Source organism: Rousettus aegyptiacus, unplaced genomic scaffold (assembly GCF_014176215.1).
Source record: "Rousettus aegyptiacus isolate mRouAeg1 unplaced genomic scaffold, mRouAeg1.p scaffold_m13_p_8, whole genome shotgun sequence".
Lineage (NCBI taxonomy): Eukaryota > Metazoa > Chordata > Mammalia > Chiroptera > Pteropodidae > Rousettus > Rousettus aegyptiacus.
The window spans coordinates 83,615,204-83,642,636 of NW_023416311.1; the positions used below are offsets into that span (position 1 = coordinate 83,615,204).

The 27,433-nt window shown below is 39.0% G+C and overlaps 1 long non-coding RNA gene across 2 annotated transcripts in view; it reads right to left on the reverse strand.

Annotated features, from left to right (window-relative positions):
* Positions 1–4,954: 4,954 nt before the first annotated feature.
* The window catches only part of LOC107509662, a 34,386-nt gene continuing 11,907 nt past the window's right edge, over positions 4,955–27,433 (reverse strand). Inside the window, exons 3-4 of one of the 2 annotated variants that reach the window (XR_001596606.2) lie at positions 15,712–15,805; positions 4,955–6,702 (exon numbers count right to left, since the gene is read on the reverse strand). This is a non-coding gene — a long non-coding RNA (uncharacterized LOC107509662). Of the gene's footprint in view, positions 6,703–14,041; positions 15,806–27,433 lie in introns of those variants that run through there. The other variant, XR_001596605.2, reaches the window with a different exon arrangement.

The following is a 27,433-nucleotide window of genomic DNA, read 5'->3' on the forward strand; positions in this document are numbered from 1 at the left end:
TAGTCAGGGAAGAACACTACTATGGCTTGGTCAACATGTGCTGGACAGAAGTTCAAAATATGAGTTTCATCTACTGGATGCAAGAGTGATGGGAGGTTACATCAGTTGATCAAATGAAATACATTGTTGCTATAATTAGCAACTACTCTGTTCCATTAAACAGAGTAGTTTAAATTTGTAACAAAAATTGTGCCAAGCCCCTTTTTGCCAAAACAAAGTTTCTGTGATCAAACTTTAATAATGATAAAGTACTCTCCTAAAAATGTTGTGTTGCATGTACATAAGAGACATAGTGATACTCTAATGACAAATCAAATACATGGGAATGCAATTGCTCTGCTGGGTCCTTATTAATAAATTTTTCTCAAAGGAAGTTGCAGGAGGCCGGTAGGGGAGTCCAGTTGCCTAGTCAAGGTAAAGGCTCTTCTGTCTCACTTGTAATTCACTGGGATTGAGAATCAGTGGAGATTCAGTGTATATAAATCTTGACTCTGTTTTTGACTTGCCCATCACAAAAGGATTTGCCCTTCCACTTATTTATCTTACTCTTTGCAAATTCTCCAAATGTGGAAGTGACTTTCATCTGAATTCTTACAAGCTCCTTGGGGTGCCAGTTAGTAAATTCTCTTACATTAATAGCTCTCAAATTACAGTGGAGTTGAAAACTTTCTAAAATCAGCCTACCGATTCCCAGGAAGTAACTTATGAACAGAAAGTAACTGGATTTGATCTGTGTGGGGCCCACTCTGTAGATTGGAAGGTGTACTTGTAAGTATCTTCATAGACTGTTCATATTTTGGATCTTGGTTTACAGGGTTAGAGTTAACTTGAATCTGCCTAATTTTATTCCATTATCTCTAACTTTGTCATCCATTATTAACGATGTCAACTACATATCCACTGTTTGTAGAACCCTTTGTCTTCCTTCTAATTTCCTAACTCCTTTTAAGGGAGATATTTTGTTTTCTTTGACAAAATTTATATCTGTTCTTCTCCCTTCCAGTAGACTGTGAAAACAAAGTGTTCTGTGGGGGAGAAATATTTAATGTGAAAAGATTTCTATTCTATGACCTCATCTGGACTTCCTAATTTGGACAATATACAATAAAACTTGGTTATTTTGGAGGATAAAAAAAGAATGCATTTGGATTGATTTTATTTATAATAAACCAGGGCTTTATGAATGGGCAAAAAGAACAAGTTGTTAATGAAGGAATAGCAGTTGTTCAAAAACCATGTTGTACTTCATATAAACTCTTAGTAACAAAATGAAAATAACATTTAGAGTATCCTCCACTCCCCACGGACTCACTCCGTAAATCACCTTATCCTTTCTTTTGATTCAGAGGCTTTTTCTGTATCCTTAAGACTGCGTAACGTTTCTTGTTTGTCTGTTCCTTCCCATGGTCATTGCCCAATGACACCAGGTCCAGCCAACTTCCATCCACAAGGATCTGAGTTTGCCCACAGCTATGTCTCCCAACTGTCCCTGATTTCTCTTCTCAGATCTGTTCTCTTTGTCCTCAGCTGCAGCTTGTCCCTGGAACTGCTCCCAGTTTCAGGAACTAGCCAGGAGAAGCTGACCCATAAGATGAGAGGAATAGAAGGGAGATTTCTTTGGCTGTCTCCAACTCTTTGGGTCTGTGGGGCTGTCATGGTAGGCAGTAGGAGCATGTCAACGTCCAGCAAGGCCCTTTTACTGTCATTATGGGCATTAGACCCTTTAATCTTCAAAACAACCCCATAAAGTAGATAATCCTTTTATAGTTAAGAAAATTGAGATTTCAAGAGATTAAATCTAATGCCTACAAATGCACAGATAATAAGAGTCAGAGGTGGGATTTGAACCCAGGTGCTCCTGACTCCAAAGATCACGCTCTTAATCACTATAGGTCACTGCATTCCAGACACCCTAAGGTATAACAACACTGATGACATTTAAGTTTACTAGCTAAAACATTGAAATGCAATCCAAATATCTGAATTAGTTATATTTTATTTAATATATTTGGAGTTTAGAGCCTCTTGAATTTAACATATGAATTTATAGTAGCTAATATTTTTTGAGTAGTTATTATGTGCCAGACACCAGGGTTTCCTATACATATTTTGTCTCACAACCACCATGTAGAAAGATAGGTACTATTACCCAATGCACAGAAAATACTTGAAAACAAAGTCATAGCATGCATAAATAATTTACTCCAAATCAGAGTGCTAGGAAGAACTGAGACTTGAACTAGGTTTTTTTGTTTGTTTGTTTGTTTGTTTTATCCACTGTATATTACTGCTTCTGATAGAATTTTCTGGCTCCCTTGTTAGTACTTCCTATGAATAGGTCTAGAACAGAGTTGTTTATATATCATGCATGAAGTCCTGTATAAACCTGGATAGTTAGTATTATTACCCACCCTTTACAGATGAAGAAATCAAGGCTAAGAGACTTTTAGTGAAGCCTTGATAAGAAGTAGTAGAACTAGGATTTGAACCTAGATATAATTGATTCAAAGTTGATGCTTACAGGAAGTAATTAGAAAAATAATGCCCCAAAAATAACTTTGGAAATTCCTGAAGAGGAGATTAAAAAAAAAAAAAAGACTCCTTAATTCTCCTGGCAATTCCATTCATCTTCGGTTCCACTCGAGGCCTTCACATCGCTTCTACTCATGAGCAGTTCTACTTGGAAGCTGTAGTGTTTGAATCATAAGAAAAATTATTGGACGTGATTCTGCTTATTGGTCATAGTTAGACAGTCGTAGCCTTAGTATTTTATTTTTACCTTATATTTGAGGGATTGCATTATCCACTTCAATGTTTTGACTCTTAGTTGCACACAAGACGACTGTCACAGGCAGACCATTAAAACGCCTGTCACTTGCCACCTACTCCATCTTCCTGGAGTCCAAAAACCTTTTACTGTGAGTGGCTTCCAGTCACCTGAGGCTATATAATAGATCCGCTAACGCAACTCTGGCTTTTCTGGAAGTACCACCAGCTGGTTCTGTGGTGCTATTAGAGTCGCCTCACACGGTTAGTGACCTGATATGCCCCACTGTGATCTTGTTATAATCCTCTCAGCTACGCACTCTGGCTTGCATAATATTTGCAAATATGTACAGTTTTAATCTCCACTCTTGGAAGTGGCAGATCCTATTTGGGAATGAAAAGTACTGTGCTTTTTGTTACTTGCTCTTTTTTTCTCCCTTCAGACCAGATTTTGGACAATTTCCCTTTTTCATATTATAATTCCCAATTGTGTCGGCATTTATATTTCCAAGTTGAATCCCATTTCATGATTTTCTGCCATATTTCCAGCGTCTCTTTTCCATGGTGCATTATATTGCCTATCGTTACAATTTTAAACAGCTGCCAACTTAACACATTTATCAAACTAGCAGGGGATACATTTTATCCTCCACCCTCTGCCAGACCATGAATAAAGATATTAAATTAACCGAGTTCCACTCCAATACCTTACTGGACACCTTCCCCTGTCCAGGGATGGCCATTTATCACTGCTTTTGGATGTAGTACTCTGGCTTGTTTACAGCCCACGTGACAGGGCTTCCATAGAAATAAATCTACTTCAATAGAAATTTTTGTGTTGCAACATATTAACTATGGGATTAAAGATTGGTTCTATTAGGTCTACTGAATTCTTGGTAATTCATTGAAAAGAGGGATTAAGTGCGCTTGGTATTATGCACAGCGTATTTTGTTTAGAGTTCCGTTATTCCAGATGTTCAGAATAAACAGCTGTGGGCACTTTTGAGGAGAAAAGTAAAATATTCCCAGGGATCCCATTATGTGCATAACTGCTGGAAGTAGTTGAAAATATATATATGCTTTGTCTGAGAGAGCATATGGTGGAGTGTGAAGCAGAATTGTAAAAGAGAGAAAGCACTAAACAGGTTGTCAAGAGATATCTCTTCTATTCCAGGTTCAGACACTGTACAGCAGTTTGACTAATTTAAGACAACTGATATTGCAAAGTCCCAGTTTTTCAAATGTGAAATGTCCAGGTGGGTCGAAATTATTTCTAATGTCCCATGTGGCATCTAAATGTCTGGTTGCTTATTCTTTTTCTTTTAACCTTTAATTTTTATATCAGAACAAATAACATTCCTTTTAATCCGAGCAAGCTCATATGTTATGTCTGACTCTGTCTTTTTTTTTTTTTGCAGCTCTAGATTAGAGGATTCAGGCTTTCTTGATGCCTAAGCAGAAAATATCTGATTCTCCAACCAAACTACAGAGTGAGAGGAAGAGGAGGAATTGCCAATACTGTTATTTGCAGAACAGAGTTGCTGCATCACATTTCCCAGCCTGGAAGATTCACCCTTCGGTTTGCCTTTAAGGGTTCCTGAGAATAAAATGGAAACCGCCTTGCCTCTGCAGAGCCTCTGCTTGAGAAATTAACAGAATTTTAGATCTGGGAAGGTATTTGGAGGTCAACTATCCAGTGCCTCGTTGTAGGAGATCTAACTTCCCATAACTCCCAGTGTAGGACTCTTTCCTCAGCGTGCGGTGCAGGGAGAGTCAAGAGTTTACAGCAGACAGGTGATCTTACCTTCACATTCCCTTTGGAGCAGGAGCCAGGACCTGCCTCCCATGGCTGGGTAAGCAAGAGGCACAAAGAGATGCCTTAGACACCCTCCATGCCTCTGAGGGGCAGAGGGGAATGACAAGTCAACCAACTCCTCTCTCCAAAACCAGAGCAGACGACTTTGCCCTTGCATTTTCATCAGGTTTTAATTCACAATTTAAAGGCAAGACCTTTAAGTAGCCATACCCACCTACCCTGGTTCATCTCTTAGAGCTTAGCGTTCAGTGGAAACAACTGTGAGGCCACTGAGGCAACATGTCCCCCTCCAGGCACAAGAGAGTTGCAAGGTTGTTTGTTCACAAAAGCACTAAAACCAAAAAAAAAAAAAAAAGTCTGCACTTTATTTAATCAAATGCATGTCATTCGAAAGCCAAGTTTCCCAGAGTAAATTATGTCCACTTCTATTACCAGTAAAATATCACTCTCCTTTAATTGAGTCATCTGCAACACATGAAGTAATGAGGAACTGAATATTCCAAAAATTAGACAAATACTTTGCAATCACTGGATAAAAAGTTTCATAAACTTTGAAATGTACTAACTAAAAAAAGATAAACAACCTCCTATTTTCATAAAAATGTACAATTGTATAGAAGGGTAACAGGGAGGATGCTCACCAAACTATAAAGTGTCTACCTCAGGGTTGTAAAATTTGGGGTGATTTTTACTTTCTCTTTAAACTGTTTATGTAAACGTATCTTTATCTAAAAAGACAAAGCTAGTTGTATTTTGAAAAATATCTATAAAGAGCTACCTTTCAGCTACCTATAGGATCCTTGAGCACCTCCATCTGCCACCCATAAAATCTCTTTTTAAACTCCTGTTATCTGTACCTTTCAATCCCACTCTATTGGAACTCTCTTTGGAATGTTACTGATGGCCTGGCCTTTAAAAAACCTGATGCCTTTAAAAAAACCTGATGCAATTTTTTATACTTGAATTATCTGAATTTCGTATAGTGCAGAAACCGGCTGACTATATATTCTTTAAATATGTCTTCCCGTAACTTTCAATAACACTGAAATTTTCTCCTTATTTTTCACCTTATGCGAACATCCCTTCTTTTTGCTATCACTGAACTGTATGTAGCTGTTTTTTCTCTTCTCTTTACTTACTTCTTCGGTGGGCCCATCAGCTTCCATGATTCTAACCACTCAGGATTCCACCACATGGAAATTTAGAGCCACTGGGTGCCAGGCATTGCGCTAAGTGATGGGGATTCAATTATGGATAAGATATACTATCCTCAAGAAACTCACAAAAAAGGGAGGTTATTAGTTTGTTAAGTTTAAAAATAGAGTCGATCAGGGAAATCCAAGGAAGGAGTACCTAACCTAGCCGGGAAAGTGAAGAAAGGCTGCCTTAAAGAAGTGGTCAGTCATTTCAGACATAGAACACAATGTGAACAAAGGGCCAAAGGCACGAGACAGCACATTGTGCCTGGGGAGCTCTAAGCAGTCTGCCAACGAGCCTGCGAGGAAGAGAGGTCCACAGAGGGTAGAAGGCGGAGGGCCTTCTGTGATGTGCTAGTGTTATAGGTAGGATTGTGTCTTCCCAAATTTCATATGTCGAAACCTGAACCCTCAATGTAACTGTATTTGAAAATAAGGCCTTTATAGAAGTAGTGAAGATTAAATGAAGTCATAAGGGTACAATCAGATAAGATTAGAGTCCTTCTAAAAAGAGACTCCAGAGAGCTTGAGCACACTCTCTCTTAACCGTGAGAGAATGCAGAAGGCAGCCATCTGCAAGCCAGGAAAAGGATGCTCACTGACCCAATTACATTGCCACCCTGATTTTGGACTTCCAGCCTCCAGAACTGTGAGAAAATACATTTCTGTTGTTTAAGCTACCCTGTTTCTGGCATCGTGCTATGGCAGCCTGAGCTGACGAGGGCAGCTGGGGCGTCCGGACTTCACCCGCAGGCCAGGGGTTCTTCACTGTTGCCAGGAGCATTTTGGAAACTTGAGAGAGGGTTGTCTGGCGCTGTCATAGTGATTGCCAGGTGCTATTGGCCTTTGCTGAATAGAGGCCGAGGGTGCTAGATGCCTTCCTTTTCATGGAGCATTCTCACGCAATGAAGAAATGTCCCACATCTACCAGACATTTAGATAGGTAAAAAAAAAAAAAAAAAAACCTGTTTATCATTATCTGGGTCCAGAACTAATCTCAATTTCACATAAAAATACCAAATGTTTTTATATAATTTAATACGCACTAAACCTTTCATGAATGTCACCACCCTGTAAATTTAGGGAAAAAAATATTTTTTTAAAATGTCCAAACATTATTCATAGTTTCAGAAAAGTATGTTGCCACAGTAAAACTCTTGGCATTTGTTTTTGCAGTATGTATGCTTGTATCACATAGCATTCATAATTGTCATACATGTGGAGACTCAACATGTAGGTGTAAGTATTTGTCTACATTTTTTTTTAGTGTTTTTGTGTCTAGGTACTTACTATTAAAAGAAATATAATTTTATTATGTTACCATCTTTTTATTTCTTCTTCAAAATACAGCTAGAAAAATGTGCCTCCTTTTATTTTAAATATGTATAGAAATGTTATACACATCTATAAATTTTATTTCAGGTGAATAAAAAGGACATTATAAAATATTTCAAATAAAAGCGGAAAGATTGAGAACTACAGTTGTAGGAGATGGGGACCTCGTGAAGAAATTTAAGGCAAAGGCCTATTTAAACCTATTCTGAGCACTTCACTTTTTCACATCTCCCCGAAGATTCAGAGGTGGACGAAGACACAAAAGCTGCCCTTCCTACCCACCTCCCACCCCTAGGTACTGTTGCCATGGGAAATATGTCCACACTCCCACTTTGAAAGTCACTGGATTATGGCCTCAGACTTGACTACTAATGGTATAGACCAAACCTAAGGATGACCACTATCCATTCCAATACTACTTTAGCCAACCTCACCAAAACCCTGCTTCCTGCTACTGTCAATCTCAGAGGTATCATGGTAACAGGGGGAATCTTCTGTCCCTGTTCTCAAGTATACAATTATTTCAGGATGAGCCAAGTTCTGGGCTCATAGGAGCCAGAAGCATGTCTAGCCATCTCGGTTTCATGTTTGGCAAGGTTAACAAGGTGATCAGGATGTTTTTCAGCCATACTAAATTATATGACCTATAAGTTGAATACCAATGCTATCTGAGGGTCTTGTGGAGGTCAACTCCCAGCTACGCTGCATAATTCAGCTTCTTTACACAAGTCCCACTCTGTGATTGCTGCTTTAGGAAAGTCTTAGAATTGTTCCATGCAATGAATTTGTGATAAAGCACTGAAAACCTCTCTTCTACAGGCTGGTGGGCATTGCCTGGACGTCAGATATTAGATTCGTAGAGGGATCACATTTCATTCATTATCTTTTCCATTCCTACCAAGAGGAAGAGGACGCCTTGAGACTGGTGATTCTGGCCCAGCATCCCACAGCTAGAGCCACTTCTGCTACATGGTAGGCCTAAGCTTTCTGCAGGGGGAGTTACAATTCTAGTGGATTTCCAGGAGGTCAGGGCTTGCTCCAGGTTATGTCAACGATATATTTATTGGCATGGGCTGAACCTTGATTCGTAGGCCCGGGTATCTACTTCAATGCTCTCGTATTTGGGATGTACAAAGATAACTTCACTCCTTGTTGAGTTACCAGCCCAGGAGACCACATCCACTGAGAGAGGTGTGAGGAAATTCCTGAGATGCTAGAACCATTGATCACATATTTTCCCATGCCATAGTTCAGTCTTCACCTTCCTGGCTAGAGGTCCATGACTTGATTGTCTCATAAATGAGCGACACCTTTTGCTTTTCTTTAGACTTCTTCTGCTAGCATTGGCTAGACTCTCCCACAAAGCCTTATGCAACCCTGTACCATAGGTTCTGAATAAACATGCCACTTATGAGGAAGAATATTCTCCAGTGCTGGTCTCCTTGCTCATATTTCCATCATGAAAAAACTGTAGGATTTGCCTAGGGTCCATCTTCAAGGCAAGAAGATATACAGCCTCTTTTAATCAACCTCTTTTAAGCCTTTGCAAATGCATTGACACAAATTTAAGACAGTTTCCTTGGGCTCCCAACTACAATTGTGAGAGACATCATATTTTGTGTGAAGATAAAATTTGTGGAGCTCTGCTTCTGGAAATAGACCATGGCCTAAACTTGGTCATAGTCTTTTAACTGGTATCAATTTTCCTGACTCCTAAGCTCTTGGATCAGACTGTGGGATGCCCTCCAGAGATTTTTCAACCTCATCTAATTTTGGAAAGGTGATAAATGGAAGGTCTGGCAGACACGCTTTGTCTAGTATGAGTAGACTCTAACACTATGTGTGGTGGAGGCTGTGATACCCCGCCCAGATTCCCCTTCAGGAATGAAGGATTTATTACCCTAGCTGCTGGATGTGCTGTCAAAAATAGTCCTCGGCTGTCAGCCTCCTTCAGGTTTACCTCAGTTGAAGAGAGCAATCTCACTTAGTGCCTCCTATACCCGCTTCCTGGGGAGGCTGGCATTCAATCTGAGGGAGCTTATAAAGGCCTTGTCCCATCTCCCCAACTTGAGATCTCTCAGGGATGATCCCATCTTCAGAATTACCCAGAGGATCAATTGACATTTCTATTAAGGCTGTATCCCAGATTAGCTTCTCCCTCTGGTTGATCTTGCTCCTTCCCTTCCTTTCCACAGGTCTAAATCCCAAGATTACTACCTAATAGCATCCCATTTGCCAGTCTTGGTCTCAGAGTCTGCTTTCCAGAGAACACATTGGTACCAAGAGTGCTCTGAGAAAGTAGAGGTAGGTATGTGATTTTGGAGCTGGGTACCCCACCATGGTCATGAACCAGGAGAGGATGTATTGGACTGGATTCTGAAAATGTGTTAATCAAGAGAGGAGGAGCATGGGTTGGAAAAGGGAGAGATTGTCAATTTGGGATTATGTTTCTAGGGTACAGCATTTAACATCCTAGTGATGGTACATACCAGTAAGTTACTAGGATGATGCTAAGAGCACGGGGAAAGTGGTGCCCCATTCTAGGTGAGGTAAAAGTGCCAAAATGTCATGACTGATGGGGAAAGAAGAGACTAAAAGGCTCAGAGAAGTGGGTCTGCTGGAGCAGATATACCATAAGACAGAAAACCCATCCTGTTTTGCATGGGAAGGTCCAGAGGATATGCCACTTAAATGATAAGGCATGTACTGGTGAGTGGGTACCAGCATCACTTGGGTCTCCATTGTTGGTACCCTTCTGTAGGCAGGAGGCTGTAGGCTCAAATAGCAATGTGGATGACAGGACTCTCAAACAATATAGATCAGGTAGACCAGGTGACACCACATTACCAACAGCATCTAAGTGGATTCAATGATTGCAGTGAGTGACAAAAAGGGAGGGGGAGGGGTGCTAACCTACAGACAGTTATGGATATGGTTAAAAGAACATGATATTTCTAATAGCAAATGAGATCCAAGATGGATGATTAATAGAGTGGACAGTTTTCTAATTTTCATCTGATTCAGCTCTTAGAACTAGAATCCACTGACTGAAGAAGTAAGCAAACTAGAGCACAGGGGAGTCCAGGAAGAAGAATTTGCAACAGCATAATAAACATACACAATCATAATTCCTTAGTTCTTCCCAGAGGGACCTACTGCCATTGACTCAGGTAAGTGTACTCTGGGGACAAAGGAATACACATATATTTTGAGGACTTTGGATACAGGATCTGTGTTGATGTTGATATCTGGTAACCTGAAGCACCTGTATGGGTCTTGGTTAGAGTATAGGATGTAGGGGGCCATGATAAGGGGAGATCTGGTCCATGTCTGGCTCTCAGTGAGTCTGCTAGATCCATGGACCATCCTGTGGCCATTTCCCTGTTCTCAAATGCATAACTGAAATAAACAAATTGGTAGTTGATGCAACCCACACAAATTCCTGGGCCCCTGGGATAAGAGCGGTTATAGAGTGGAGCCAAGTGGAGCCTCTGAAACTATCTCTGTTCAAGCCAAGAGAGTAAATCAAAAACAATATCACATCTGGGGTTATACAGAAAGCAATGCTACCCTTAAATATCTAACAGGTGATGGTCCCCAAAGTATTTCTATTTAATTCAAAAGCGTGGCTTCTGCAAAAATCAAACAGATCCTGAAGAATAACAGTAGACTTCTGTGAAATCTACCAAATAGTAGCCTCTATTGAAGCTACTGTGCCAGATGTAGTATCTTTGCTAGAGCAGATTAATACACATCCACTGATTTGGTGAATGCATTCTTTTTCACTCTTATCAGAAAAGGTTCAGAATCAGTTTGCATTTATTTGGAACAAGGCACGATATACATCTTCAGTCTCACCTCAGGGCTATGCCAGCTCTCCTGGCCTTTGTCATAATATAGTCTAAAGAAACCTGGACTAACTGGTCATCCTGTAGAACATCTCATCAATGACATCATGCTAATCAAACAAGATGAGTACAAATTGAAGTACATTGAAGGTATTGGTAAAATATATGCACTCCATAGGGAGGGAGACACAACTTACAAAAATTCAGGGGCCCACCATAGTTTTTGTTATCCAGTGGTCTGAGGCATGTTGGAACATCACCTTCAATGTAAAAGATACATTATTGCCTATTGTACCTCTCACCCCCAAGAGAAAGTCTTTTTCACATTTTTGAGGTAACAGTTCCACTACTATTAACACTGCTCCAATGAATACAATTAGTGACACCAAAGACTGCCAGATTTGAGATGGGTCCAGAACAGGAAAAGACCACATCAGGTCTAGGTTGCACTGCAAACAGATCTACTGCCCTGACCATGTGACCTGTCAGACACCATGTTATTAGAAGTATAACTGGTTGGAAAAGACACTGCATGGAGTTTATGGAAAGCTTTGATGGGAGAATGGTAATGCCTTCTTCTCTAGTTCTGGGGCAAACCATGACAATCTGCAGTGTAATATTATGTACCTTTCAAAAAAAATAGTTTCAGATGTGTTATTGGGCCCTGAGAGAGAGAGAGAGAGAGAGAGAGAGAGAGAGAGAGAGAGAGAGAGAGAGTACCTGACCACAGGACGTCAAATGACCATGTCACCAGAGCTATTTTCATGAGTGTTAGCAAACCTAGCAAGTCCTAATGTCAAAGAAGCCCAACATTAACCAATCTTCTTAAGATGGAAGTGGTACTTCCAAGATAAAGCACAAGTAGGAGCAGTAGAAGAAATGCAAGCACAGTAAGCTGATTGCCCAGATACCCATGTCACCTACCACTGTTGCAATTGTACTTTACTCAGTTTACACCTATGGGTAGGGTTCCTTATGACCAGACTATAAAGGAGAAAAAAATTCCCAAACTTGGTTTAGAGACAGATCAGATTTGTAATGTGCATGCAAGCCCAAAATGGATGCTGGTGCACTACACGCTCACTCAGGTGTGGCTTTGAAAGTCAGTGGTAAGGGGAAGTCTTTATAATGGACAGAGCTCAGGCAGCAGACCTGGTCATCGACCTTATATAAAGAGAAGTAGCCTGAGGTTAGAAGATACATAGTATTCACAGAATTACTGGCAGTGTCAAATGTTTTAGCTGTGTCTTCAGGAACCTGGAAATGAGAAATTTTTAAGCTAGAGGTAAGTGGTCCTATGAGAGTGGACATAAAGTGTGAATATCTTTATATTTCATGTTTAATATCCACCAGAGAGCATCTCACTAAACTATCAGGTAATCAAAAAGACTCGGCAGCAGACATCAGCCAGACTCTGTCATTGACCACCCCAATGCTGTTGTAATAGACATTGGTGAAGTGAATGAAGAAGCCATATTGGCAAGGATAGAGACTATGCACAGGCCCAACAATGTGAATTCACAAGGCTGAACTAACCATTTCTGTTAACGACAATGATCAATGCTGAATCACCAATAGATTGTTAGTTGTATGGGTCTGGAACCTAGGAACAAAGGGTAGATTGGTGGTACACCCTTGGCACTTATTGATAAAGGGTTAGTATGTTATGGGCTATGAGCAAGGGGAGAGAAGATGGTAAAGCTTAGGGAATGGCAATAGATAAAGGGCAGGAAAAGGAAGAAAAATGTTAAAGGGAGGCTGAGAAGGAATAGTTGAAGAAAGATAAATTGGGAGCCAAGGGAGGAAAGCTTCATAAAGAAAAAGGTACGAACAAGTTAGGTAAGATGAAGATTAAAAGTAACCATTGATTTTAGCAACAGAGGACAATTAAAATTTTTGGCTACAGTAATATCAAAGCAAACTAGAGCACAGAGGTGTTGAGATATGACTGGGAAAAAAAATAAAGGAATACAATAAATATGAGTTGTGTTTTAAAGCATCATACTAGTATGGGGAAAGAACAGAGAAGGTGGTATATAAAGAGGAAAGTAGTAAAGGTTTGAAATGGATGCTATGGAAAAACTGAGGAAGAAAGTCAACCATATGTATATATAAAGATCATCAGGCAGAGATGAAGCCAAGTGAAGGTTGAACTTCACGAATTTGCATTGGTACCAATCGGTTTGATTTATGTACCTTTCCTCTAGTAATGCTTGGCTTCCAAGGAGGTGGGAGGTCCAAAATGCACATTGTTTTGGACTAAGAATTGATATAAAGGTAAAAGTTTCACAGTGGGAAAAATAGGGCCCGAATGTTCAGGGTACTGGTAGGTGAGGTTATAGTGTGATTCATCATGCTGGAATGAAAGGAAGGGCACCCCTGAGAAGGCGATGGCCCAGGAGGAAGAGGGAGGACCAAGATGTCTAATACCAAAGGTTCTGCAATCAATGGAGTGAAAGAGTTGGAGGGGTGACAGCTTATGGGCAGATGTTAATATACTGGAGTTTATGCTTTGATGGGCCATTCATTTCCACCTGACGGTAATATGAACCTTGAAGCAATAGTAGACTATGGAATAGAGAACTTGCTGGATCACGTGCCTGGGCAGCCATTGACCAAAGTGCAACAACTTTGAAAACTTTTTCTTGCTGAGAGGGGAATTTGCAGGCCAGTCACTTTCACTATTCTCCCATTTAGCCTGAATAAACAGGGGAGGAGCAGACAGGATGCTGAGTGTTGGCATAATAAAAAATTGCCATACAAGACAACTTCACTACATAAAGTAATTATAGCTATTGTCCTTAGAGGAACTGGCAGGGGGCAAATGAACTATCACGACTTTATTCTTCCAGTTCTGTAACAGAAATGATCTTCTTAGAGTCTACCCATTGCAGTAATACTTGATTCGGTTTGCAGGGTGGCACATTGTTGAGAGAAGGATGGTGTTCCCTCCTATGTATCATAATGGAAAAGCATATAGAGGATACTATAATGAAGAGAAAATATACTTATTAGCCAAGCACATATAACTTTCCACTCTCGTCCTAATCAGATTCCCCCCAAACTAATCATTGGTACTTTTATTAACTTATGTAGAGGGATACTATTTGGCAAATTATGGAACAGTTTGTTATACTTTTTAAAAAGTCAATAACAAAACATCTGATTCTTTTTAATAAAAAAGTTTCTTCCCTTGAATACTTTCATTACTCTGGTCTGTGGATTATACAACCAGTTGTTATTTCCATTGAATAACCCAATTCTTCTAGTTTCTGGTTCCACCTAACTGGAGTCCAGTAGACTTAATTACATTTAAAGATGACTTAAGTAGCTAAACTTTGCCTTAGTTTGAAGCAGTGAGTTTTACTGTGTCTTAATATGCCTTGGCAGTCTACATACTGAACTGCAGGAGAGTTCGTCCGTGTGTTCATGTGAAAAATAATGGAACTGGGGCCAGAAGAATACCCAATGGATTCTCAAATCATTAATTTTTAGATTAGGCCTTTACTTTGGCAACATGTGTACAAATAAACAAGCATGATTAAAATTAATTTATTGCATTCAAGAGACATCTGTAATTCTACAGTTACTCGGCAAGAGAAAAATTAAACAATTTCAGCTTTGACCATTTCCTTTCTTATTCCAGTTAAACAAACCTTGCCTTCCTAAATTGCTTAGATCCTCTCAGCTGATAGTAAAACAAAAGGCCTCATAAATGAACCTTTATTTTTAATACATATAAAAACACAAGGATGGCATTAAAGTGCCATAAAAACCAGCTTAGAGACAATTAAAGACTAATAATGCTTCTTGCTTCAAGTGAATCTTGAGTATCTGTGCCAAAGTATTGCAGCACATGCTATGCGAGAGAATGGATTACCTCCATCAACACCATCATTTTCCCCCAGCTTTACTGAGTCAGGATTCTAGAAAGAATTTCAGGTGACTTGAATCACAGCTAAGTATTTCTTTATCTTTCATCTCTCCTAACTATATCTTGTCTACTCTCTGGGGCCAGAGACTGCCCTAGCTATCTTTATTTCCCCAGCAGTACCCAATAGTGCTTGATGTGGAAGTAACCAACATTTGTTGAGTCCTTTCCTTGGGATAGCTCAACAGATGGAGTGTACAAGTAAGAGGGGTTCTATAGAAAAGAACTGTGTTGGTTGTCTTTTAGAAGAAATAGAATGGTTTAGAATCTCCGCTAGATGGAATGATTCAAGTTTAACACTTTTTATGGATTAGTAGATTATTCTTTTGAGTCTTTAAGTATCAGTAACTCCTGTTAGATGAAGAATATTTCTATATTTTAAATTGGTCACTTCATAAATATTTTCCTGGACCAGCAACAGTCATCATTGTACCCTTATATTATACTAGATATTATTTATGCTCTTTCATAAAGGAACATAAGAGGCAATAGGCAGGTGCACTGAGGAGCAAGTACATGGATTGTTTTTCTTGCTGGTTTCTGCTCTTACCCATCAACCATTTTTCTGAGTGTTATTGGCTGCCTTCTGCCTGTATTCTTTTTGCTTTTTATTTGTTGGAAGCTCTTGTTTATACTTTGAGAAAATAAAAACAGTTCTTCAGAGACTTTGGTTTTACTTTATTCTTGTGTTATTTTTCAATTGCACAATATGAGTGCTGTAATTAAAATGGCAATTAAAATATTTAATGCTATGTTACTTGTGACAGTGCAGGACATGTAGTAAAAAATTAAGAAATGATGATGAATTAAGAAATAGACCTTCAGAAGTATCCTTTGAAGCCCTAGTTCTGCAACTCAGTTGCTGTTGACTTTGGAGAAGTTGTATCAGCCCTCCGGGTTTTAGTTTTAGCATCTGAAAAATGAAGAGAGTAAATGATATATAAGGACCATTAAAATGGTAGCATCCTATCATCAACTACATAGTATAGATTAGTTCATTACTTCCATTTTTCTACTAGGAGAGTTGGGTTATTTGTATTTTTATGCAGTAGACCAGTTTAGAATATAGTTTTACTTTTTCTGATTTTCTTAATGAGAGGCTGCATTCAGGGTAAATTATATTGAGATGTATTTCATAGTATCATAAAAGCTCTTCCTTCTTCAACCTCTTGGGGTAGGCCTAGGGAAGGAAGAAGAGATTTTTTTGTGGCATATTATTTAATTAATGGAGTAAAAACTTTCAGAATAGCAGTATTGCTACTGATACTCAAGCTACTTAGACTATTTTAAAAAGTTTTTAGCCTCTAAAACTTCCCAAGAAGGAAAAGCAATACCCAGTACCAATCCCACTTTAGATGAAATCATATACCAATCAACACCCAAGTTAACTTGGAAGAAATTAAACTCTTTCACACTAGACTTCTAGACAAAGTCTGTGAAAATGGTTGCTATTTTTCAGGAGGGCAATAGGTGAGGATGCTACCTGGCTACAAATTATACTGTAAGAGTTTGTGAATCTAGAAATTACTCTAAAAGATTATTGATGAGATTCTCCTGTTATACAGAACAAATTTCCAGCAAGAGAATTACCAGGATTGATATCTGACAACCAAGCAAGTTAAACTAAACAAATAAATAAGGAAAAACAACACTTAGTATAAGTGCTAATAAAATACTATTTGCCTTTTCTTTTTCAATTGACTAATTTAAACATCGATTTCTTTTACCTTTTCCTTTTCTGAGCTGCATTTTTCTGGGTCTAGTGATATGTGATCAATGATGTCATGTGCTCCAAAGGTGGAGATGAATTGCAAAAGCCAAACAGGAATTTAATAGCTTATTTTACCTAGAGGATCAGAAAATATATTGTGGGCTTCTAGGGACTCAAGAATAAATTTAAATTATGCTTCTAGTAATGGGTAACTAACATTTTGTGAACAAGACTCTTATAATCTGATTTTTAAAGAAAATTCTCTAGATAGCCCTTAAGTATTTGCTTGCTCTAGAAAACTGGTTGCTTTACTCAGTTTTGTAATACAATTGTTGCTAATCACTGGTACATGACACTAATCAACTCTGTAAATATGTTTTAAATACATTTGAGTATTATATGAAAATCAGTATGTTCCAAGTTGCTCCCTTCCATTGAAAGTGAAAGTACCCAAGTTTGGAATTAATGTGTAAGTATATGCTCACGTATTAATGTTTAGATTTTTAAAGAAAAAGCTGCACATAGTTTGTGTAAAAATGTCTCATGAATGGATGAATGAATGGTGGTTTATATTTCATGTAAAAAGCGCTACCGTAGTCTGGTCATCTGCTCCAAGATTGTGTGCTGCTATCGAAAGAAAACAATGAAAGTCAGAGATGCGACTGCTTTCCCCAGACAGCCTGACTTTTGGAGGTTTTTGTTCTCAAAGGTAATATACAATTCTGACAGTTTATCCCATAAGAAAGGTAAAAAGCCTTTGCAGTCTCTCAAATACAAACAAAATAAAGACTTTCTAAACTGGTCACAGAGAGATTTGGAACCACTTGAGTATGAAGGGTAGTTAAAATCAACCATGCCATTGATTCTGTACTCTGAATCCAGCAAGCAGCCCATGCTGACCTTGACTCAAAGAGCAGAGGGTGACTTGCATTCGTATTACAATTTAGATGCCAGTATATCATTTTAGTGTGTAGAATACTGGGACATGATGGAGTAAATAGAGAAAGATTGGTAGACAGGTAGGTAGAGAGACTTATAGATGGACAGAAATCACCAGAGATTATTTTTCTGTTACTAATTAAATTCATGACGATGGGAAATAATTACTTTTAAAAATACCTCTTCCATCCAATCTGCAGTTTTTGATTATTAATAGAAATAATAGGCGCCTGGGACTTTCCTATGCCCTCATTAGTATCAAATGTTAGAAGAACTTTGCACCTGAGTAAATTTGGCAGCAGGTCCACACCAGGAATTCTGCTTGTCTCTACAGAAAACTGTTCAGGTTTGGTTGGTACCTGTAATACTGTCATTAAATTGTACTTGACTTTTAAGTGCTAGTTTGATCTAAGTTATGGCTTCACCCATTTGTAATGATCTTATTGCGGCTATAGGAAAATCACAATTGAAGGTTATGTTGCATGCATCTGCTTTGTATAAATGCTTTATTTCACTTGGAAAACGTTCAAATCTTTGAGAGACCACAGTTTTAGACTATTATAGACAGACAAATAAATGATGCTCTGGAACTTCAAGAGATAATAAGGAGGTATTTAGTTTTTTTTTTTTAGGGATAATTGAAAAATGTCCCTCTTATTTACATAAAAGGTGGTTATCTTAGAGGGCACACTTTGTTTGCTTTGTCTCTACTTTGATCCAACATTCACATCACTTTAATTTCCTGGAGTTTCTTCACTCCTCCTCCTGTCAGATTATATCCCAGACTCCTTTCAAAACCATGCATAAAACACACATCCTTCAGTGAGCTTTCTGGAGTAACCCACGAAGCTCCAGGCGCTCTCACAATATACCTATTGGGTTTCACCTTTATATCTTAAGACTCAATCATTTATTCATTGATTCATGTTATATATACACTAGTTCTATGCTAGGCATAGTTCTAGGCACTTGAGATATATTAGTGAACAAAATAAAGATTTCTTTCTTTGAGGAGCTTATGTCCCGGTAAGGAGAATATGATGGCTAATTTTGTGTGTTACCTTGTCTGGGTCATGGCACCCAGAAATTTGGTTAAACATTAGTCTAGATGTTTCTGTGAAGGTATTTTTAAGATGAGATTATTCAGACTTCGAATAAAGCAGATTACTCTATATAATTTGGGGTAACCCAGCTAATAGTCAAAGGCCTTAAGAATAAAACACTGAAGTCTCCTGAAGAAGAAAGAATTCTGTGTCCAGATGTGAGCTGCAACTTCAACTTCTCCCTGGGTCTCCAGCCTGCCAAATGCCGTGTAGAATTCAAACTTGTCAGCCCCTACAAACATGAGCCAATTCTTTAAAATAATTCTCTCTCTCTCTCTCTCTCTCTACACACACACACACACACACACACACATGCACACATGCACCCTATTGGTTTTGTTTCTCTGAAGAGACCTGAATAATACTGAAATACAAACAATAAATAATAAAGATAATAATTAAGTAAATCAAATGATATTTCCAAAGACAATAAATGTGAAAGAAAAAAAAAATGAAAAAGTAGAGCAGGATAAGGAGGATCGGGAATGTTCAGGATGGGAATCCAGCTGTTTTATTAAGCAGAGGAGACCTCGTTAAGAATATGAGATTTGAGGAAATATCTGAAGGTACTGGGAGAGTTAGCCAAGCAGCTCTCTGGAGAAAGAGCACTTCAAGTAGAATAATCCACTGCAGCCAAAGTCCTAAGGCAGGAGTGTGGTATGTTCAAGAACTAGCAAGAGAGTAGATATGGCTGGGATGGAGCACACAAAGATTTTGGTAGCAGAGGATGTGGGCAGAACAGGAATGGAAGCCAGATGATTTAGATCCTTGTAGGCCACAGGAAAGTAAGCCATTGTAGAGTGTTGAGCAAGAGTGATATCATGCTGATTTAAAGTTTTATAAAAATTATTCCTGAGAATAGACTTTAGAGGCCAAGCGTAGTGGCAGTGACGTGTGTTAGAAAGCTGTATCCATCAGTTCTTGCTCTGTAACAAACCACCACATATTTTAATGGCTGAAAACAAGAACCATTATTTAGCTCACAATTATGTGGATTGGCAAATCAGGCCGGGCTCAAGCGGGCAGTTCTCCTGGTCTTGTCCGCAGTCAGCTGCAGGTAAGCTATGTGGCTGTTTCAGGGAGCTGCCCAGCTAATGGCTTGGACAATGGAAGTAGCTGACTCATGTGCTTATTCACGTGATGTCCAGAGACTGAGCAGAAGTGTGCAAAGTGTCTTGAGGGCTAGACTCAGAACTAACACACCATTACTTGACACGTATTATACTAGTTAAAGCAAATCATGAAGTTTTCACAGATTGTGGAGTTGAGGAATAGATTCTACATTTTGATTGGAGCAGCTACAAAGCTGCATTACAACAGAGTATAATGTAGCAAGAGGAGTGGTTGCCACTATTTTTGCAAGCAATCTACCATAGAGGCTATTTTGGATGTCCAGGTAGGAGATGATGGTTGCCTGGGCCAGGGCGATAGCAGTGGAGGTGGTACAAATTGGTCAGAGCCCACATCTACTTTCCAGGCTGAGGTAACAGGATTTCTTGATGGATAGGTATAGGATGGAGGGAAGGACAGGGAAAGAGTCAATGATGAGACTGAGGTTTGCAGCCTCAATGAGTAGAATGGTGGAGCTGCAGTACACAGAAATCAAGGAGATTGCGTTGGAACAGATTCCTAAGAGGAGATCCAGAATTTCGTTTTGGACATATTATTTCAAATGTCTTTTTGACATCTAAGTAGAAATGTGAAATAGGCAGTTTGATCAAGGCTAACATTTGAGGGAAGGGTTCGAGCTGAGTTCTCAGCACATAGGTGATATTCAAAACCATGGGACTGAACCATATCACTTCAGGAATGACTAAAAGTAAAAGGAAAGGACCAAGGATTGAGCCTCAGAACTCAAACACTCTGTTACTGTAGTGTATTAGGAGTTCAAGAAGAAGAGAAGCCAGTAATGGAGGCCGAGAGGGAGCATCCAGTGATAGGGGAAAGTAACAGACCTAAAGAGTACAGTATCCTAGAAATCAAGAGAAGACAGTGAGTTGAGGCGTTGAAAATGATTATGCAAAATGCTGTTGACAGGTAACCTGAGATCATTGCCTGTTGGATCATTTGCGGATATTGCAAAGACAATCTTTGAGACTTTTTTTTCTTTTCTATCAAGAAAATATTTCCACCTTGGCTGTCACAAGAACGGTGGGGGTAGTAGTAGAACATAGTAGTAGCAGTAGTAGTGCAGTTGTGGCAGTAGTAGAGTAGTAGTAGTAGTGTAGGGGTAGTGGTGGTGTAGTAATAGAAGTGGTGTAGTAGTGTAGTAGTAGTAGTAGTAGTAGTAGAGTAGTAGAGCAGTAGAGGTAGAGTGGTAGTAGTAATAGTAGTAGAGTAGTAGTAGCACGCAGCCGTAGTAGAGCGGTGGCAGTAGTAGAGTAGGAGTAGTAGCAGTAGTAGTAGAGCACTGATAGTAGTAGTGGTGGCGTGGAGCCTGGCAGCAGCGTGCGCCAGGCACTGTTCCGCATGCTTCCTGTGGATTATCTGATTGACTCCTCACAGTAATCCTTTTTGAATGAGGAAACTGAGTTATAGAAAACTAAATTTCTCAGTCACACAGTGAGTGATGGGTCCAGAATTCAAACCCAGGCTTTCTGACTCCAGAGCCTTTTTCTTCACTAGTCTGCTATACTGATGCTCAGAAAATAGGAACAGTGGCCTCCCTAGTGCCGTGCTTGCAACAGATTACATTGTAGGCATCGGATTCCAATACCATTTCCTATGAAAGCCAGACTCCTGGTCCTATAACCATTCTTCTAGCATATCTTACTCTCATTTATTCACTTACTTATCTTGATGTCAATCTAAAAACAATTTGAAATAGTTTTAACAATTACACAGCATAAGCAGATAAAGAATAAGTGATATGATGGAGTAGATAACTTGCTTTCACCAGTCATTCTAATGCCTGTCATACTTATGGTAGGGAAATGATCAATTTTAATGCCTCAAAATTTGCTTGCCAACCAGGTTCGGAAGGTAATATGAAAATTTTGACCAATTAGTTCGTAATAGCCCTGGATTTTAATGAAATGACTAATAAAGTTCCTACGTCATTCAAGTATTAATAGCACTGTGTATAATCGAAATGTTATCTTTGAATTATAAACACATTATAATTGTGGATAGCACAGTTTTATTCCAATTCAAATTTGGCCTTAGAGTCATTTGTGTTTATTTTATGTTTCTCTAAAATAAATGTTAACACGTTTTCTAATAATGTGAAACACTTCAGCACAGTACAAAACTATGCTTTTACCCATAACGTTTTTTAGTCAGAGAGGTCATTTACATCCATTGTTGGAAGTGACAAATTGGAGATGATTGTGGGATACCCAAGTGGAGATGTGTACAGGCAGGTAGATAGGTATCTATAACTGGTTTGGTGCTGCACAGTGCTGGGGGACAAAGTGTGATTTTAAATCCATTCAAAGGCAGAAGACAAAAAATTAACAAAAACTCACACTCCTCTCATCAAACTCTGTGCCACTTGGGAATAATAAGACAATATCTAGATAAAAATCTCAAAATTACAAAAAAAAATCTTCAAATTCAACATGTTTAAGATGAGACATGTTCTTATGCGTTTGCCTCCATTCTCTCAGCTCTCTATTTTTCATATCACTGCTAGATCAGTTGTATTAAAGCCTCACTCTATGTTGTTTCTCTCCTGAAAATCTTTAATGACTGTCTAATGTCTGTTAAGATTCATACGATCCACCCAAGTGAAGGGCAGGTTGGCTGGCTAAGGCAACAGCCATTCCCAACACCTTTCTTTGCCACTCTCACTATAGAGGCTGGAAAGCAGAAACTTTTCTTCTCCACCTCTCTTTCAGCTGAAAGAGGCCATTGACTCACTTTTTGACAATGAGATGAGAGACTACTGGGGATCCTGAGAAAGACTTTGCTCTTCTGATAACAAGAACATATGTGGTTGTTATCATTCCTTCTCTCCGTTCCCTGTCTTGAATGTAGATACAATCTCTGAAGCTTCTGCATTTATCTTGTGACCATGAGGACACAGATATAAAGCATAAAAAGTCTCTAAGGATGGCAGGGAGGTAGAAAGATCCAGGTCAGTGAGAACTCTGTTGAGCTGCTTACATACCCGTAAGATCGCCTATTTCTAGATTTCTTGTTAAGAAAACAATAAATTTTTGTGTGTTTTAATCAGGTTTTCTATTTCTTGCAGGTGACATTATTTCTAATTCATCTTGTCATTCAAACAGCTACGCTGTCTGATTTGAAGTTGTTCTTCCATACAAAATTACCTTTTCTTGATTATTTGATCCCTGTGTTTCAGAAGAATCTTTCCTAGTTTCTGTTTCCGGAACACCTCCTGGCCTTTTCTGATTCAGTAACTTAGCTCTTGTTATTTCTTCCACATAGAATTCCTTTTTTTTATGTTCTTCCCACAACACCCACACCCTATCTTTGTCTCTAGTCTGTCTGTGTTGTCTTGGTTGTCTATCATACATGCGAGTGCTACCATGAACACTTCCTTGATCTTTCTGGAGGTGACAGCTTCTTTTTTTGAATTCCTGTGGAACTTGGCTCTGTACAGTGAAGATTACACCGAGCCCCAGAATACAATTATTTATATACATGTCATCTCATCTTCTAAGTTGTAATCCTTGACTTAAGTTTGGCTCATATGTCATTATTTTTCCTTGGGGAGGGGTTGAACTTATGTGTTAAATCTTTTTTCTCTCTCTCTCTCTCTCTCTCTCTCTCTCTCTCTCTCTCTCTCTCAATGAGCAGAGGAAATGGATTCTAAGTCTCTAAAATATACAGTAGGTTGGGAGTGACAGAATTGAGAACTGGCGGAATAGAGGACTACAAAGATAAGAACAGAGAATTCTCTCGCTATAAAGAGACCATGAAAAGTTTCAGCAATTACAGGAAAACCTAAATGAGGTTTTGGTCAATTGCAAGAAATGAAGAAACTCTTTAATCTCAAGTCACATTTGACTGTTAAATGGTTGTGCTTTTGAGCATTGTTTTTGTTACATTTAATGAGAATTGGGCACATAATCCTATATATTCTACAAGAAAAACTGGGCCCGTAAAATATTCTAATTAAAAATTATATTCTTTGTGGTTTTATTCACATGTTTTCTTTGTATTATAACCTAATATGCTTGCTTAGAAAAACACATTTCATTGTTTTTGAGTCATTTCCCCATCTTGAGTTTATTAAACTTGAATTAAAATAAATTATTTTAAAAACAAAGCTCTGTTTTCTACGTTGGAACTTGAAAATCTTTTGAAACTAAATAGAGTTAAAATTCAAAACATTAAGTAAATACAAGTCTTAATAATGCTAAGATCTTGCCCATCTCAAATATAGACATTTATTACTACAACATGGAAGTCATTTTTGTCCCTTGGTCTTTTCCAGTTGAGACTGTTTGATTAATGTGATGTTAAATGCCTAGCACTAGGTAATGAATTAAGTCACTTATCCTGTGCCTAGCTCCTTCATATCCATTTCTAGCAGCAAAGGGTAGCTGAGGATAACTCCATGAGGGGAAATAAATATACTTACACATATGTACAGACAGACATATCCATGGCCTTAAAAAGAGATAAACAGAAAAAAAACTGGGAGAAAATATTTCAATCATTTGCCTTTCATCTCCCCACATTTATAAATATGCATTAATAGAAGAAAGAAAAAAAAAAAAAACGCTTAGCAAATAAGGAAATCCCAAGAACATTCCCTAAGGACTGCTGTCACTACCAGATCTTGATGACAGCCAGCTTTCCGAAGAAAAATATCTAAATCACAGACTTAAAAAAAAAAAAAAAAAAAGTTAAGAAATCCAGAAAAGTCATAGGTCCTGATTACAGAATCTGGCACAATCTCAGTAACAGTTTTTAGACATAATGTCCTTTCAATTGTAAACCCACATATGGGGCCTTTACTGGCCAAGTTCAGAGCAAATTTCTTCATGCAACCCTGGAACCCTATCTACTCCTTTATGATCTTTCAACAATTTTCAAGGAGTCAGCCTTCCTTCTTTCCAGAAAGCAACCACCCATTCTTTCAACTGCATGCCACTAACATTACTCATCATAGTGGAGGAATAGACAAGAGCAATCATATTTTTTTTTAAAATTTTGGAAATAGCCCAAAGGTTCCAAATTTCTTTCAAATTTGTCTAAATAGTTTCCCAGTCTATGACTGTCAATTTTCTCGTGTTTTTGGAAGTTTCCTTACTTTGTTCATTCGTTCATTTATTCATTTACTTCTTCCTTCGACAAATATTTATCAAGCACCTACTATGTGCTGGGCACTGTTCTGCACTCAATTATAATGCAGTTTGCGTTCTAGTGGGAAGAAGTGATTATAAATAAATAAAAGCAATACGCCAGGTACTGATAGATAACATGAGAAGAATAAGCAGAGTTTTCAGGGAAAAGAGAAAGCTGGGTGGGAGCCCTGCTATTTGCACTGGGTGGTCAGTGAAGGCTGCTCTGACAGTGTGCACTGAGCAGGAAGTGAGGGGGTGCGACATGCAGTTTTCTGAGAAAGCAGCCCTTCAGACAAAGGAAACAGGAAGTGCAAAGTTCCTAAGTATGTTCAGGGAGTGGCTTGAGGCTAGCCTGGCTGGAGGTGTGTGGGGTTGGGGAAAATGACATTAGATAAGACAGAGCTAGGGCCAGATTAGGGCTTTGTTGTCCATTTGGAAGGTTCTGGCATTTATTCCAAATAAGATGGGAAACCATGGAATAATTTTCAGCAGAGGGGTGATATGATCAAGTTTAAGTCTTAAAAGGCTCATGTCTGCTGCTGTATTGAGAAGACTGTAGGGGGTCAAGGTCATAAGCAGAAGACCAGTTAGGAGGCTATTACAATAATTCAAATGCTAGATGAGTTCTTATCTTAGGGATTTATATGTCCTACCCTGTCTGGTTTAGATGTTTAACCAAGATATTTACCTCATAGTCAGCTTCCGGGTGCAGCATTTTCTCAATTATTATTAACCAACTCTGATCTCATGGACCAGCATGTCCGCCACCCACCTACACCTAAATCAGCTTCTGTGACACTTTCCTAAGGGAGGAAGACATTTGGCCTTTTGGTTTTCAAAGAGTCTTCCTGTGGGCTTCGAATACTTCTGCAGGAACCCTGCATTTGAATCTTCTCTTCCAAGGTGTCTCGGGTACTCTAGGTTTGAGAAATTTTCTTCTATCCCTTATTCCTTTCTTTTAATCTTCTTGGTCTTACCTGAAGCATAGTCAGTTGTATGTTACCAAAGCAGGTCTGGCTTCAGTGAGATCTCAGTCTCCTCACCTATTCTCAGTGGTGCCTGAAATGAATCTTTCTGTAGGTGATGTGTGCCCTGTGGCAGGTGACATCTTCCTAAGGGCACCACTGCCTCATTCTTTATCATTAGCAGAATTTGTCTTGCTTACTCTATCCCTCAGACCTCCTACAAAGTTCCTATTTCTAGTCTGAGCGATGCCTCTGGTCCAAGAACTCATTTTAGGAGCAATAATGATTGACAGGCCCTGAGCCTTCGTTCCATTTTTCAGTTTTGACCACCTTCTCCCATTACCTATGCCAGAAGTTGCTGGCAACTCACCAGCCATATCCGCTCACAGATGTTTCATTTGGCCCATATGGTGCTATTGAAAAATGTTGAATAATTGCCAACACTTAAAATGATGAAATTTATATAAAAACCCGATTTTTTCATTTCTCTTGAACAATTGAACAGTTGGCTGAACTGGGTACACATGCTCACATGGCATCAGTAAACCAGAGTTTAGTAGCAGCTGCATCATTCAACAAGGCTCTGCGGTTCTCCACAGCCCTCCCCTTCCCCCCGCCCCCAACCTATTCCACTGGTTGTGTTCCTTGCTTGCCGGCCGCCTGCAGATATTTGAGTGCAAAACCTGTGACTTTTACTCTCATTCTATCATATCCCACAAGCCTTTCCAAAATTATTCTGGAGGTCCCCAATGCTTCTGAAGAATTTTTAAGGACAAGAGTAATCTTTTAAAAGTATACCTTAAAATAAAAACAACACTACCTCTCACTATATAGGAAAAAAATGAGATAAGTTTCACGTAGGGAAGAATGACTAGTTTCTTATATCTTCTCACAATAAGGATCCAAATCAATTTTAGTTAGTAATCCAGCTTAATGCAACCTGGGTAACCATTGGACATACACCTCAGCCTTCCCCTTGGCCCAGCTCTTCCCACCCCCAATCTGTTTCAGAAAAGCCTCCTGAAATAGGATTTATAGAAAGATCAATGGTGCAATACAACTGTGGACAGAAAAACTGGTGATGGATTTGCCATTACCATTTGTGACCAAATGCCAAAATTTCTATTGCCTCTTTGTCCATTTTCAGATGTCCGTATGGTGAGAGAGGAATTTCTCCAATATCCCATTAGAGTTACTAAGCAGATTCAAACCAGTGGGGTATAAATATATAAAGGTTTTATTTTTTCCAGTCACTGCCTTTAACCACGCCTCATTCATTCTCCACTTCTTGTCACTTAATACCATCTGGGATAGATCCCATAAATTTTCTGTCACTTTGAGCCATTAAAACTCAGTTATTTTAAAGTATCAATCTCAATTTGATTTAAATCCCTTCCCTCCTTTGTGATCTTTCTTGTGTGGTCCATGAGTCTTTCTGAGGGCCCGGTGGGACCCATCCACTGCACACTGCCCTGACCAGGAGATCCTGCTTTAACTCCACCTCTTCCGCCTTCTGTACGTTCGCACTACCACCCCACAGCTGGGAGGTCGCCACTGTGGTCA